Here is a 16,488-nt window from a genome sequence, read left to right as displayed (position 1 = left end):
AATGCTCTCCTCAATCTGATGTTATTTGTCACATAATAAACTGATATATTTTTAATGAAATGCACTAGGGACAGACACTTAGGACAAATCACCAGTGGCCTTAGAACTCTAATTTAACAGATATTCTCACTGCAGAGGTAGACAGACATCTGCATATGCTATGCATGTGTGCACACACATGCGCACACATAAACGGGGCTGAATTCATAGTTGTTAAAGGTAATGAGTTCATTCAAAAGGGACAGCTCTATTTTGCCAGAGATACAGATAACTTTCAGTGGTGGTTTCTACAGATTGCCCCCAGATATTCCTGTTTTCATACACCTTTTATATATAACCTAGAATTGTTATTGATTCAGTAATCTTTTGGCAGAATTTATGGTCTAAAGTCACAGTTGATGGCTTCTATTCCAAAAACATTATATCCTGGTGGATTCCTACATATCAATGTATGTGAGTTAATGCCATACAATTTATTGAGATTTCCTAGAATTCTGTACAAATCTCACTATGCAGGATGAGTTTTCCTTTATTTATTGCTAAATGTGTTTTTTAAATAATTGTGATTATATCAATTGTTTCAAAATCAATAAAATCCATATAGGTTTTTTAATGTAACATTACTAAAAAAAACTGGAACAGAAGAGAATATAGAAACAGACGCATACACATATGGACAATTGATCGGTGACAAGTGTGGTACTGGTAATAGCCTTGTCAATAAATATTTATAAGTAATTGGATTTTCATATAGAGAAATAAAAATAAGCCTGATGCCCTATCACACATTATACTGATTCAGTCACTATTTTGGAACTAGTTGCTCCAATTGAGCATATGCATATCTGTGAACTAGCACTTTCATTCCTAGATATACACCCAAAGGAAACACATGCTCATGTGCACACACATACGAATCTTCATAGCTGCATTATTTGTATTGAAAATAATCCCATAATGAAATCCACCCAAATGGCCATCATTGTAAAATAGATAAAAAATGAACTTGGAATTATACATAACAATTAAAATGAACAAAAAGCTACATTAAAGAATATATAGGGCTTCCCTGGTGGCGCAGTGGTTGAGAGTCTGCCTGCTGATGCAGGGGACACGGGTTCGTGCCCCAGTCTGGGAAGATCCCACATGCCGTGGAGCCGCTGGGCCCGTGAGCCATGGCCGCTGAGCCTGCGTGTCCGGAGCCTGTGCTCCGCAACAGGAGAGGCCACAACAGTGAGAGGCCCACGTACCGAAAAAAAAAAGAGTATATAGTATCAACATATATTTTTTATTTTAGTATTTTATATTGGAGTATAGTTGATTTACAATGTTGTGTTAGTTTCAGGTATACCGCTAAGTGATTCAGTTACACCTATACATATATCCATTCTTTTTCAGATTCTATCTCCCATGTAGGTTATTACATAATATTGAGTAAATTTCCCTGTACTATACAGTAGGTCCTTGTTGATTATCTATTTTATATATAGTAGTGTGTGTATGTTAATCCCAAACTCCTGATTTATGGCTTCCCCCCACATTTCCCCTTTGTTAGCCGTAAGTTAGTTTTTGAAGTCTGTGAGTCTGTTTCTACTTTTTAAATAAGTTCATTTGTATCATTTTTTTTTAGATTCCACTTATTAGTGATATCATATAATATTTGTCTTTCTCTGACTTACTTCACTTAGGATAATAATTTCTAGGAGAATATTGTTCAGCAAATTTCTAAAACATATTCATCTTGTATAATTGTAACTTTATAGCCTTTGATTAGCAATTCCTCATTTCCCCCTCCTTCCATCTCAGGAAATCACTATCCTATTTTCTCTTTTTATGAGTTTGACTATTTTAGATACATCATATAAGTGAATTATTCAGTATTTGTCCTTCCATGACTGGCATATTTCATTTAGCATAGTGTCCTCAAGGTTCATCAATATTGTCACATAGTACAGTATTTCTTTTTTTTAAGGCTGAATAATATTTTACTGTATGTATATACCACATTTCATTTATCCATTCATTCATCAATGGTCATTTAGTTTGTTTCCACATTTTAGCTCTTGTATATAGTGCCTCAATGAACATAGGAGTGTTAATATGTCTTCAGTATCCTGATTTCAATTCTTTTGGATACTCAGAAGTTCGGTTGGTGGATCATATAATAGTTCTATTTTTAATTTTTTGAGGAATCAGTGCTGTTTTGTATAGTTTGTGTAACATTTTACATTTCCACCAGTAGTGTACAAAGGTTCCTTTTTTCCACATCCTTGCTAACACTCGTCATTTCATCTTTTGGTTTTTTGATAATGGCAATCCGAACAAGGGTGAGATGGTATCTCATTGTAGTTTTGACTTGTATTTTCCTGAAGATTAGGGGATTGAGCCTTTTATCATATACATGTTTGCCATTTGTATATCTTCTTCATAAAAATGTCTATTCAAGTCATTAGCCCATTTTATAATCATGTTATTAGTTTTTTATTATTAGGTTATAAGCTTTACTTATATATTTTGGAAATTAACCCCTTATCAGATGTATATGGCCTGTGAATATTTTCTTCCATTCTATAGTATGCTTTTTCAGTCTGTTGATTGTTTTCTGTTGCTGTGCAGAAGTGTTTTAGTTTACACCCCATTTGTTTACTTTGCTTTTGTTGCCGGTGCTTTTGATAACATATCCGTAAAATCATTGCCAAGACTGTTGTCATGAACATTTTTTCTCTGTAATTTCTTCTAGGATTATAGTTTCAGGCGTTATATTTTAAGTCTTTAATGTATTTTGAGTTGATTTTTGTGTATGATATAAGATAAAGGTCTAATTTTATTGTTTTGCATGTGAAAACTAGTTTTCTCAACACCAGTTGAAGAGGACTTTTCTCCCTTGCATCTTGGCACCCTTGTCAAAGATCAGTTGACTATATACACGAGTTTATTTCAGGGTTCTCTGTTTTGTTCCGTTGATTATATATCTATCTTTGTGCAAGTATCATACTATTTTAATTACTGTATCTTTGTAATATATTTTGAAATCAAGAATGGTTATATCTCTAGCTTTGTTTTTCTTTCTAAAGACTGTTTTGGCTATTCAGGTACCTTTGGTGTTTTATCTAAATTTTAGGAAGGTTTTTTCCCTAGTTCTACAAAAAATAACACAGAGATTTTGATAGAGATTGCATTAAATCTGTAGATCACTTTGTGTAGTATGCATATTTTAACAATATTAAGTCTTCTAATCCATGGACATAAGTTTTTCCATTTCTTTATATCTTCTTTAATTTGTTTCATTTTTTTTATAGTTTTCAGTGTACAACTCGATATCTCCTTAGTTAGTTTATTCCTAAGTATTTTATTCTTTTTTGATGCTGTCATAAATGAAGTTGTTTCCATAATTTCATTTTCAGGTAGTTTTCTGCCAGTATATAAAAATGCAACTAATATTTGCATGTTGATTTTGTATCCTGCAACTTAAATGAATTTGTCTATGAGTTATAAAGTCTTTTGGTAGAGTTTTTAGGGTTTTCTGCATATAAGATCATGTCATCTGCACACAAAGACAATATTACTTTCTTCTTTCTGATTTAAATGCCTTTTATTTCTTTTTTTTGCCTCATTGCTTTAGCTAGTACTTCAGTATACTTTGAATAGAAGTGGATAAAATGGGCATCCTTGCCTTGTACCTGACCTTAGGAGAAAAGATACTGCACAAAAAGAAAACACTAGGCTACTACCCATGAGGAATATAGTTGCAAAAATCTTCAACCAAAACTAGTAATCTGTATTCAACAGCACATTACACGGATTACATACCATTACCAAGTGAGATTTATTCCTGGATGCAAGGATGGTTCAACATACAAAAATCAATTAATGTGATACGCCACATTAACAAAATGAAGGATTAAAAAATCACATGATCATTTCAGTGGATGCAGAAAAATAATTTATAAAATTCAATACCCTTTCATGATGAAAACTCTCAATAAACTAAGAATAGAGGAAAATTATCTCAACATAATGAAGGCCATATATGAAAAGCCCACAGCTAACCTTGTAGTCAAGTGTGAAAAACTACTCTTTTCTCTTAAGAATAAAAAATACCTTTGAATTTAAAATATATATATATATTCATTAATTCTTTTTCAATATTTATTATTTTGCCTAAATCTGTTTTATATGAAATAGGTATTAAAGCACTTTTACTGCAGAGAATACTAGAACATATTTTACCTGAGATTATGATTATTTAATCACAACTCTCATCTACAAAGAACTCAAAGGTGCTCTTTTATGTTAACTGAAACAAATGAGTAATTATTATAGTATTATAAATTTCTGAGCAGAGTATATATTTGAAAATGTTTGAACATAATTTTATTTGAGAACTCTAAGGATGAGAAGAAAAACTCTTATCCAAGGAATCACAAAATTCATTGAATGAAAAAAATATTATGGTTTGCTCTAAATAATTTATTAGAACAAGGAAAAACAACAACAACTAAAAGAATTAATGGGATATCAACTGTTTAAAAATATATGAAACAAAATAATATATATTTTTTACTTTGACAATCCTTGACAATTCCAACTTCCCACAAAAAATTTTAAAGGGTCTTGATGCTGAAATACTAACATGACTAGGTTACCCTAGGAACACAAAAAACAAATGACTTAGAATTATTCAAAATGTTTCACTTATAGACTATGATCTTATAATTAACAGTATGCTTTACATGGAGTTATCCAGAATCTACATTTTTTTCCAGATAAATTTTGAATTTGTATTATGTGTACTCACATACTTATATTAAAAAAAATACCTAATATAGGAGGTAACATAATAGAAAATATATATCATTTATTCCTCATAAAAGTCAAAGAAGTAATATTAGTTGAGTGAATTTACAAAAGAGGAAATTTGCAATCAGAGAATTTAAATATCTTATCCAAGATCACACAGCTAGTATGTGGTCAAAGCAAAATAAAATTTCAGGTATTTTAATCTCAAATTTTTAATTTTTTCTCACTATGTTGAGTTTCAAAAATCACTATTTGGAATCAGAGGCAAGTCCAAAAAATGAACAGAGTTGTTGCAGATCCTCATCAATAAGGAAAGAATGAATTTTATTCACAAAAATAGGACAGTGTACTTAGCCTACTGGGCATTCTGAAACCTCTTCAACTTTTGAATCACAGGTGATAAACAGTTTAGCCCAATGAAAGGATGGAGGAGGACCCTTGTAAATGTGTCACATAACTGGCACAGAGTGCATTTTTCTCCCAAAAACTTTAGTTTGCTTTCTTCTACACCACTGATGACTTTTCCTTCCCATCCACAGGATTTCTGCTGCAATAATCAACATGTTCCTCTCTGTCCCAGGAAAACAATCCCCATGTGGTGGTTTGAACAGCCAGGGAGATAGGAAGATAAGACAGTACCCTCAGAGTACACACTTCATGAAATACTTATATTGGAGGAAACTGTTAAAAACTTCAATTAAAAAATCATTTAAGGAATTTCAAGTCCAGCACAAACACCCGAAAACAAAGAGCCTTTCTGCATCTAATATTAAAATCATATTTGCAAATAAATTGATGGAAAGAAATAGTGTTAGACATTGAGGTGAATGACATATTTCATAAAACAGAAAAAAATAGGTTAAAATTATGAGGGCATATATAAGAGAATGAAGACTAACGTTAATAAATTAATATTTAAATAGTATAAGTTTAAGAAAAGGAAGAAATAATTGACCAAATGATAGAAGTAAATGTTCTTGAAGTCAAAAAGAAAAATACCTGAATTTTCCAAATGAAAGGGTTTACTACTTTTCAGGCTGGATTGATAATAGTAACAAAATAATAATAAGAAGAATATCAACAGTTGCAATAATGATTTTTTTATAGAATATACTTTTATAGAACTTACTATGTATCAAGCACAGCTCTAAGTATTTTCCATATACTAACTCACTTAACGTATGTCCAGGATTGGGATTGCAGGATTATGGTAACTCTATTTTTATTTTTTTAAGGAACCTCCATATTGTTTTCCATAGTGACTGTACCAATTTACATTCCCACCAACAGTGAAAGAGGGTTCCTTTTTCTACACAACTTCTCCAACATTTATTATTTTTAGACTTTTTGGTGATGGCCATTCTGACTAGAGTGAGGTGATACCTCAATGTAGCTTTGATTTGCATTTCTCTAATAATTAGTGATGAGCATTTTTTCACGTGCCTGTTGCTCAACTGTACGTCGTCTTTGGAGAAATGTCTATTTAGGTCTTCCGCCCATTTTTTAATTAGGTCGTTTGATTCTTTGATATTGAGCTGTATGATATTTGGTATATTTTGGAAATTAATCCCTTGTCATTTGCATCATTTTAAAATATTTTCTCCGATTGTAATCCCACTCCTGACCATATATCTGGAGAAAACTGAAATTGAAAAAGATACATATACCCCAATGTTCATAGCAGCACTATTTATAATATTCAAGACATGGAAGGAACCTAAATGTACATCAACAGATAAATGGATAAAAAAGATGTGCTATATATTTTTTTTTTTCTTGAGACAACTCTTCAAGATAAGGAGAGTTTAATTTCTATGGTTATAGCAGTTTTATCTTGTTCAGAAGACAAAGTTTAGTAATCCTAGGAAACAAAAAGTTTTTTTGTGGCCAGGTCTTGGTGAAAAGTATAAAGTTCTCTCCAGTTTATTTGCTTTTTTCCCCTAAATTTACATGTTTAAATGAGCACTTCTCCCTTCCACTCACCAATTGAATACTGGGAATGTTATTTAAAATTTCATATATTTCATTAATATGTGTACAAAACAACATTTTTGTTTAAAAAATTGATTCAAAATTTTAAATGTACACTAAATTCTCATTTTTAAAATAATTTGATAAAAGATATGTGAAACTGAAGAAGACAAGAAATTGGAATTTTTCTTTTTTAAAATTATGTTCATTTAACATAGGTTATGAATGCTTTCAAAATTGGGGTATATGATAACTATACTTGGAGCTATGTTATAAAATTTTATTCCTGCTGACCTCATTTTCTATGCCTTCTATACAATTATATTAAAAGATAGTTAATCTCAGAGACTGAGATAAAGATTTCTCTCAACATTGCTCTGGGACAAGAATTATATTAGAGACTAAGGTGTTAATTATCTTTAGTTAGTTAGATAAAATTCCAGAATTTTAACTTCCAAAAAGAATACTGAAATTAAAGTTTTCTTTAAAAATAAAAATGTAGATGAATTGGCTAGAATACCACCATTTCTTCCCTTATAAGTGTGCATGAAATACAGCCATATTTTTATTTAGAGGGGGAAAAATACAAAAGTCAGCATCTTGTCTGACTCATCTCCCCTACTCTTTTTGCTTCACACACCTTAGCCTCAGCATTCTACCACAGACAAGGCACAGTGTAGGTTCCCTTGTGACATCACTGAGAGTAAAAATGATTAATGGGCAAGCAGAACACTCTGTTTTGAAAACTAAATTTTCTAAAAGTTTGAATTTAGTGGAGAATAAATGAAAAACAAGGTCAAAAGGACAGAAAGACCATCAGGCTAACAGGTGTTATTTAATGTTGCAATTTCTGTCTTTTTCTCATTTACCAATTCAGAGTAGACATTTACTGTTGGTATCCTCTCGTGGGTTTGCCTGTCCTTTTTATGGTGTTTTACCTGCTTTTTACTTCCTGTTTTCATCAAGAGTTCGTAAATTGTTTTTCAGTGTGTTCTTTTTTATTTTCATTTATGGTTTTCTCAATATTCTGCCTATTAATTCTTCTATATTAAGGCCTCTCACAGTGAGAATGTGAAAGAGGTGTCTGATCAGTCTCTATTTTAATTGGAAGAACTCTTTAACCACTTTCTGAAACCTCCTACCATCATGGAATATTCTTTTTACTATTGGATAATAGCATCGGTTTTCTTTTCCCATTCTTTATTCAACCATTTCATTTCAGACAGACATTCTAAATTTTATTTTTTTGTAATGTGTTTAAACATTAAAATGGAAGATAAAATGTATCTGCCCTGCTGCATGGACTCAATTGTATTCTTTTGACATTAATTACATTTTACATGACCACAAACATATACTGTACTCAGAATGTGCTTCTTTGAGCTTTATTTCAAAGAGGATAATTATAAAATAATGAAATTTAAATGAAGCATAGTCAATTTAAGTATGCAGTGTGTGAAAAATAAAAAAAAAGAAGAGAGAGTCATTTGTCTCTTTACTGACTACCTCCTGTGGATATAGATGGATGTTTGTTCTGGTTTTCAAGTACTCTTATTTCCAATTTATATTCTCAGTGATAATTGAGAGGGCATATATAAGAGAATGATAAATATGGTACAGGTATGCTCATCACTAATTACAAAATAAATTACGTTAAGCAAATATTTACTGTGTGCTTTGTATGTGAGGGAAAATAATAGAAAGAAAATAATTTGTTTAGATAGAAGGTATTTGCTTCATTCTTAATTTGACTAGGTCAAATCTTACCATGGGTATATCATAAATGCACCCAGGTGAGGATTTTATAAGTTGGAAGATTCAGCATTATAAAAATGTGAATATCCTCCCAAGCTGATCTATAATTAATTCAATCCTAGTCAAAATTGTATAGCAATGATAAAAAATTTTTGGTCGAAATTAATAAATGCTCAATTTTACATGGACAATAAAGTTTCAAGGAATAGCCAAGAAAATCTTAAAGAAAAATCAAGTGGGAATATTTACACAAACAGGTATCAAGGTTAGAATAAAACCATGACAATTAAGACAGTGTAGTATGAATGTAAAGATAGATAAATAGACAAATGGAATATAATTGAAACAAATGCAAAGATATAAAGCTGTGATTTAAAAAAAGTGCAAGGTAAAAGAAAAGGTTTTCATTAAATTAATTAGGATCAATCTGGATATGAATATGGGAGAAAATAAATGTTGACCCTTAAATAATACCATATCAAAAAAATTGGATATTTTATATCTAGATGTGAAAAATAAAACCATATAGCTTTTAGAAATAACAAGAGACTATATAATGAGCTTTGTTTGGGTTAATATACTTTGAAAAGGAAATACACACACACACACACACACACACACACACACACATACTAACAATAAAGGGAAATACTGATAAATTGAACTTCATTAGAATTCAGAGTTTCTGTTCACCAAAATATCACAATTAAGAAACTGAAAATTCAAACCAAGACTGGTAGAAGATATTTGCATTATATATGTGTGACAGAGAACTCAAAACCAGATTACATTAAAAGAAACAAAACTTTTACTAATTAATATAAAAAAGCAGGCAGTCGTTTTTTGTTAATGGGCAAAAGTTGTCAACAGGCACTTTAAAAGATATGTAAGTGGTAAACTAACATTTGAAAAATCGTTTAACAGCGTTAGTCACCAGAGATGTGCAAAATAATGTCCAATACCTTTTTAACATTACTCTTTTTATATATACATATTTTACTATTCTGAAAGCAAACATGTTTCTGGTTCAAGGCAGAGTATCATCACTTACAACAAAAACCACATCATTTCTCCACACTCCTTTCTCCACATTCAAGATAGTGCAATGACAGTCAGTCAATGATTGTGCAATGACTGTATACCTGTGCATACAGTAAGGGAGTATCATAAACAAAAGGATAGGAACCCCATAATTATCAGTCTGGGAGTTTCAATAGCCTACATGCTATCTTCCCTCCTCTCTTAGAAAAGGAGAATAAGCTTTGTCATGTTTTAGTTGAAATTGAAGAGCATAGTTCAACCAAACAGGGACAAGGGGGATGAAAACACAATTTGGCCCTATCATTATATCAATTTCTTTGCTCAGCAAGCTGTGCCTATAAGAAAAAAGAATGAAAATATTCATATAGCACTGTTTCACTGACAGTACCACAGTGATGTTGCTAAACATGCATGAGAATGAATGAAATTATAAAAACAAAACAAAAAAACCTGGCTGTTAATTAGTGTTAGCATGGATGTGAAGTAATTGAGACTGTTGTTCTGCTGGTAGACCAGAAATTATTATAATCTAATAATTGTAATAATTTGGACTGTTGGAGAACTCTTTGGCAGTACCCTCTAAAGATATTACAACTTTAGAATTCCCAATGAAAATAATGTGTATATATGTTTATCAAAAACATATACTAGAATATTCATAGAAGTATTATTTTTAATAGCCCTAAATTGTAAAGGGCCCAGATACCCATCAATAGTAGCATGGTTACATAAATTGTGGTCTAGTCATACAATAAATTTTTCTAAAATAATGCAAGTGCATGAACTGCTGCTAAAGACAAAAATATGAAGGAATCTCAGAAATTATTATTTTGGTGTATAAGTACTCCATTTTTGTGCCAGTACCATACTGTTTTGATTGCTGTGGCTTTGTAGTATAGTCTGAAGTCAGGGAGCTTGGTGATTCCTCCAGCTCTGTTCTTTCTCAAGATTGTTTTGGCTATTCAAGGTCTTTTGTGTTTCCATACAAATTTTAAAATTATTTGTTCTAGTTCCGTGAAAAATGCCATTGGTATTTTGATAGGGATTGCACTGAATCTGTAGATTGCCTTGGGTAGTATGGTCATTTTCACAATATTGATTCTTCCAATCCAAGAACACAGTATATCTTTCCATCTGTTTGTGTCATCTTCAATTTCTTTCATCAGTGTCTTACAGTTTTCCAAGTACAGGTCTTTTGCCTCATTAGATAGGTTTATTCCTAGGTATTTTATTATTTGTGGTGTGATAGTAAATGGGAGTCTTTCCTTGATTTCTCTTTCTGATAGTTCATTGTTAGTGTACAGAAATGTGACAGATTTATTAATTTTGAATTCTGTAACTTCACTGAATTCATTGATGAGCTCTAGTAGTTTCTGGTGGCATCTTTAGGATTTTCTATATATAGTATTTTATCATGTGCAAACAGTGACAGTTTTGCTTCTTCTTTTCCAATTTGGATTCCCTTTATTTCTTTTTCTTGCATGTTATTGCAGTAACATGTGAACTTGGAGGGCATTATGCTAAGTTAAGTAAGTCAGACAGAGAAAGACAAATACTGTATGATATCACTTATATGAGAAATCTAAAAATAAAACAAACTAGTGAATATAATAGAAAAGAAGCAGACTCACAGATATAGAGAAAAAAACTAGTAGTTACCAGTGGGGAGAGGGAAGCACGGGTAATACAGGGGTAGGGGAGTAAGAAATACAAACTATTAGGTATAAAGTAAGCTACAAGGATATATTGTACAACACAGGGAATATAGCCAATATTTTATAATAACTATAAGTGGAGTATAACCTTTAAAAATTGTGAATCACTATATTATACACCTGTAAGTAATATAACATTGTACAGCAGCTATACATCAATTAAAAAACACATTTTAAAATAATGAACCAATATCATGGTAGTTTAATGTGCCATCCATCTTTATACCAAAAACTAAGGATATTTTGCTTATAAAATGAAGTATTATGCAACCGTTGAAATAAGGGAAAAAGTATACTGGCATAAAAATATTTTCAAGATATGTGTTGTAAAGTGAGAAAATTTAAATGAATGGTATGTATAGTCTGACATGAGCAAATAAAATATACAGTATGATTTGAGAATTATATGTATACCTCATGCATTATTATTATTTATGCAAAGATGGTGTTTAGAAGGATAAGCACAGGAAATTTTTAAAAGGCAGTATGATGTAGTGCCTGGAATTGTGGCCTTGAGGGTCACAACATCTGGGTTTAAACAATTCAACAACTACTCACTGTGTAAAATAACAATGTTTCAAATATTATTGTACTAGTTACTTTAACTCTCAATTACTTGGTTTAAACATAGATATTGGGAGTAATAATATTTAACATTGGCACAAGTTTTTTTGTTTTTGTTTTGGGTTTTTTTGTTTTTTTGCCGAAGAGGCTAAAATATAGGATAGTGTCTGATACATTATAAGTTGTTATAATTTTTATATTATAAATTATACTGATTATATATATTTTATGTAATAACTATTATTACTGTTATATTAACAATAACAATCCCTTGGGAAGGAAGTTAATTGAGCCAGGAAAAAAAAATTCTAAGTGTCATATGCAGGATTTAATGATCAGAAAAGCAGAACTACAGAAAATGTTGAATTTTCAACTGTGCCATGTCTATTATGCCAAGGTAAAGAGTATGATTGAAAAAGATAATGTCTCTGAGACCTGAGATGGGAACTTGGAAACCAATTCACAGAATCTCCCAAACCTTTTGAGTATACTGAAGTAACCCACTTTTCCCCATTAAAAGCTAGCACCTCTCCTTACCTGAACATGATGCATAGGACAATTACTTGTTTCTCTCTCAGAATATATATTCACAACCTGCCTGGAAAATCAGCAACTTGGAATATGTAACAGAGTAATCTATGTTAAAAAGAACTGGGCTTGCCAAGGCAGAAAAGGACCTATACATTCAAGGAGTTGCAGAACCTAGTTAAGTGTAAATGGACACTTGGCCAATGGCAAATTGTTGACTGGTTGATCAGAGTCTTGGAATGAAAAACAATAGTAGTTGGGGACAGGAGATCTTGGGACGAGACATATGGATTGACATATAAGAAGGCATGTAGTGTTGATATAAAGGTATTTGTGTTGCCCATGAATGCCCAACAGAGAGCACCTACTAAAGAAGGAACACTAAGTAACCAAGTAAGCAGGATAACTCATCCAGCTGATGTCAGCCGTCCCCTTTGCCTTTGTATTTATTGTGCTTACCCACCCCAGTTCTACAGAAATCGACTCATAGATGGAGTAGCCACAGTGCTAGAAATGGGCATTATGCATGGGTCCCAATCCCATGGGAACCCACATAGACAAATTGATACAGATATTGCTGCTGCTCAGTGTTCAACATGCCAGTAAAAGAGACCAAAACTATGCCCCAAATATGGCATCATATCTCAAAGGGACCAATCAGTCTTTGGGTGGCATATTGGACTCAGAATCCTTCCAACATGGAGATGGCAGAAATCTATCTTCACTGGAATAAACACATATTTCACATTATTCTTTGCTTTGTTTGATTACAGGACCTTGGGCAGCACCACTCTATGAAGCCTAGAGTGTTTGCTCCATCAAAATAAGATCTGACTGTTCCCAAAAGTACTCCTTTATAAATCTGCTGCATACAAATATCTGTCATCAAGTTTGTTTCCCTGGGAACCTGCCCCAATACAGTACCCTTAAGTACATAATATTAAAACTGTCAAGAAACAAAGGCAAACAGAAATTTTAGAAGCCACTACAGAAGTAAACAAACAAACAGAAACAAACAAAAAACCTATTACCTTCAAAGTAGCAATAAGAAGACTGACAGCTAACTTCCAAACAGGAAAGATGGAAGGCAAAAATAAATGAAACATCTTTAAAATGCTGAAAGGAAATCTGTCGGTGTAGACTATCACACCCAGAGAAAATAATATTCAAATGTAAAGATGAAATGAAGTCATTTTCAGGAAAACATAAACTGAGGAATTTGTTGCCAGCAATCTTCACTAAAAGAAAAACAAATAAATAAATATAGGAAGTTGCTCTGGAACAAAAACAATGATCCCAGGCAGAAGCCTGAATGTGCAACAGAAAAAAGATATTGGAAAAAGAGCTTATCAGGATAAATATGGTATAATAAAAAGGAGTAATCCAAAAGAAGGAAAAAAGGAGGAAAAAAACAGACAAAATCAAAATCATAGATATTTTTAACAATAAATGGTAGTTTAACAGTCCTCTGTGCTTTGGATGATCTTTGTGTGTGAAGATTGGGAGGGAATCATTAAGCTCACCATTAGAACATTAAAGTATTTTCAATTACTGAGAATTTTGTAATAAGGGCTACCAAAATTAAGAAAGGAAATAAGAAATTTCACTGTCCCTATGTCAAAATTCTTAAGGAATGAGGAATATGAGTTTTAAGTTTCAAAATTATTCGTGGAATAGGACATTTTGACATAATAAGATGGATATAGGAAATGCTAAGTCAGGAGTATGATTTCTATAACTGAAATAATTAAATGACAGAGATAGAAGACCATGAAAAGAAACACTCTATAACTGTGGGAGAATTAAATGAACATTAAACACAAAAGATGTCCACAATGAGGTAAGTGGCTTGAACCAGAAGGTAAAATCATTTTCTTTTGTCTTGATAGGAAAAACAATGGCAGCTGGATAAAATTATAACTAGTGAATTAGTTAAGTTAGATTCTGGCAAAAACTTATTGACCCTGTGCAAACACTGAAAATCAATTGCAAGTTCATGAATAAAATATGGTGTAGCAATGGTTTCTAGCATATGTTACTGAGGGAAAGGATTTTAAAATAGTTTTTCTTTAAAATATCATACTGATTGCAGAGGAACTTCACTGTAGACTGACCTCAGAAAATCTCTATTCCAGATAATATGAATAGCCTCCCTTATTTCACCATGCCCACAAAGAAAAGGAGAATGAAGCAAGACTAATAAAGGTAGTTAATGATATTACCCTCCTTATAGTGGCTTTTCACATATTTATAGACAGCATTATGCAGAAAGCATAGATAGATAGAGGGAAAAATAATTCCCTCTTCATAAGAAAGCATAGAGAGTAATGATCTCCCAGGAGAAGATGATCTTTATTAGAAAAATAGCTCTCCAAACAAAATTATGCCCTCTGTCCATGGGTAAAAATTCCTTACCCTAAGAAGAAAATTCACAAAAATCATGAAAATAAACTCTACATTTTTTCCACAGCAGAATTTAAAATATTGAGGAAATTCATAATAACTATGGTAGAGGTTACCAGTGCTCACTTCTTAAGGTAACAACCCACACTACATTTCTCATTCTTGAATCAAAATGACTACGTGACTAGTTTTCAACAATGCAGTGGAAGTGGAAGTATCATTTCTAGGCTGAGGTGCTGAAAAGTGGGAATGTCTTCACCAATTTATTTTTTGGGAGGGGGTTGTTTGTTTCAATCCACTAACTAAATGGAGAGGACCCTGAGGACCTTGATGAGCAGAGAGCTACAAAAATGGAAGAAGTTTGGTTTCTGAGTTATGGCTTAAATTCAAGTAATTCATGAGAAACATTCATATAGAAATATCCCTCTGGGTAGTTACATGAGATAAAAATACATTACGTTTTTTACATGCTATGGCACCAAGAGTTTAGACTTTATCTGTTATACCATCTAGTTAGTGTTCCTGACTCTCATTAATAAGCAATTAAATCTTTTTTTTTCCTCAAGTCCTTCTCTCTATGTGCATAAATAGCATGTAAAAATTGTTTAATTCCTTCCCAAAACATTTGTGGGTTTTCTTTGTTACTTGACAAACACATCCAGTTAAAATAATAATTATCTTGAGTATTTAACGGCGTGCAAGCCAACAAACATTTTGGTGGATAATGGATATTATACCAAGTTTCAGCTCTCAGTAGATTCATAGGCTAGTGGAAGAGGGTATAAAATAGATAGGTGCCCCTAATAAAAGGAAAAATAAAATACTAGCTGTCACAGAGGTTCAGTTAATGTAAATTGGAAACAAACTTCTAAATGGTGTCTACTTGGATATGTAGATGTCAGATCAGGATATATAAGGTTCAAAAAATGCTTATTTTAAATAATTAATTGTATTTGTAAATCCACAAAATTTGTCACAATACAAAGTAGACAACTACTATCTTTTTACTGAATTAGAGTTTGGGCATTAGTTTGCATATATGTTATAAGTATCTATTATTTATATTAATTTAGATTGGATAATACTCATTTAGTGTCCTTATTTTTTACAAGATTATTTTTATCTTTGAAATTGAATACTTTTATATTTATATTATCAAAAAAGTTATGGCAGAAAAAATTATAATACATGCAAGTAATGAGGATTTATCAAAAAGGAATAACAAAATTCAGTCATACCATGATAAATTATGTGTATATTTTGGTTCGGTTAATTGAATTTTACCGAAGTAAAAGATAATTTTCTCTTGGTTTAATTCCATTTTAATTTTTTTGTAAGGGAAATAAAGGTTATTTAAAGTGACTGATGAACTTGCTGGGAAATTAAACTTAGAGATAATTTGCAAAATTAGTAGTTCAAATTTAGGAAAACAATACAGTTAGGTACAATACAATGCAATATAATCCTACACAAAGTCAGCTAAGCACTTATTTGCTGGCAATAAAGATCTTTAAATTTCAGTTAACTCATTATCTTTTACTGGTAATGCTAATGTAAATTCTAGTATCTTGAAAATATTTTCTCCTAATTTTTAAGATTTGTTTTAAAAAATATTTTCAATTAAAATCCTGGATAATTTTGTACATGCCAAAAATTGTTGAAAATTTTTAAGTGTTCTTAGTTTCTAGAAAATACATATTTAGAAAGATAT

The sequence above is a fragment of the Delphinus delphis genome, chromosome 4, assembly GCF_949987515.2.
Source record: "Delphinus delphis chromosome 4, mDelDel1.2, whole genome shotgun sequence".
NCBI lineage: Eukaryota > Metazoa > Chordata > Mammalia > Artiodactyla > Delphinidae > Delphinus > Delphinus delphis.
This window is presented reverse-complemented; position numbering follows the sequence as displayed.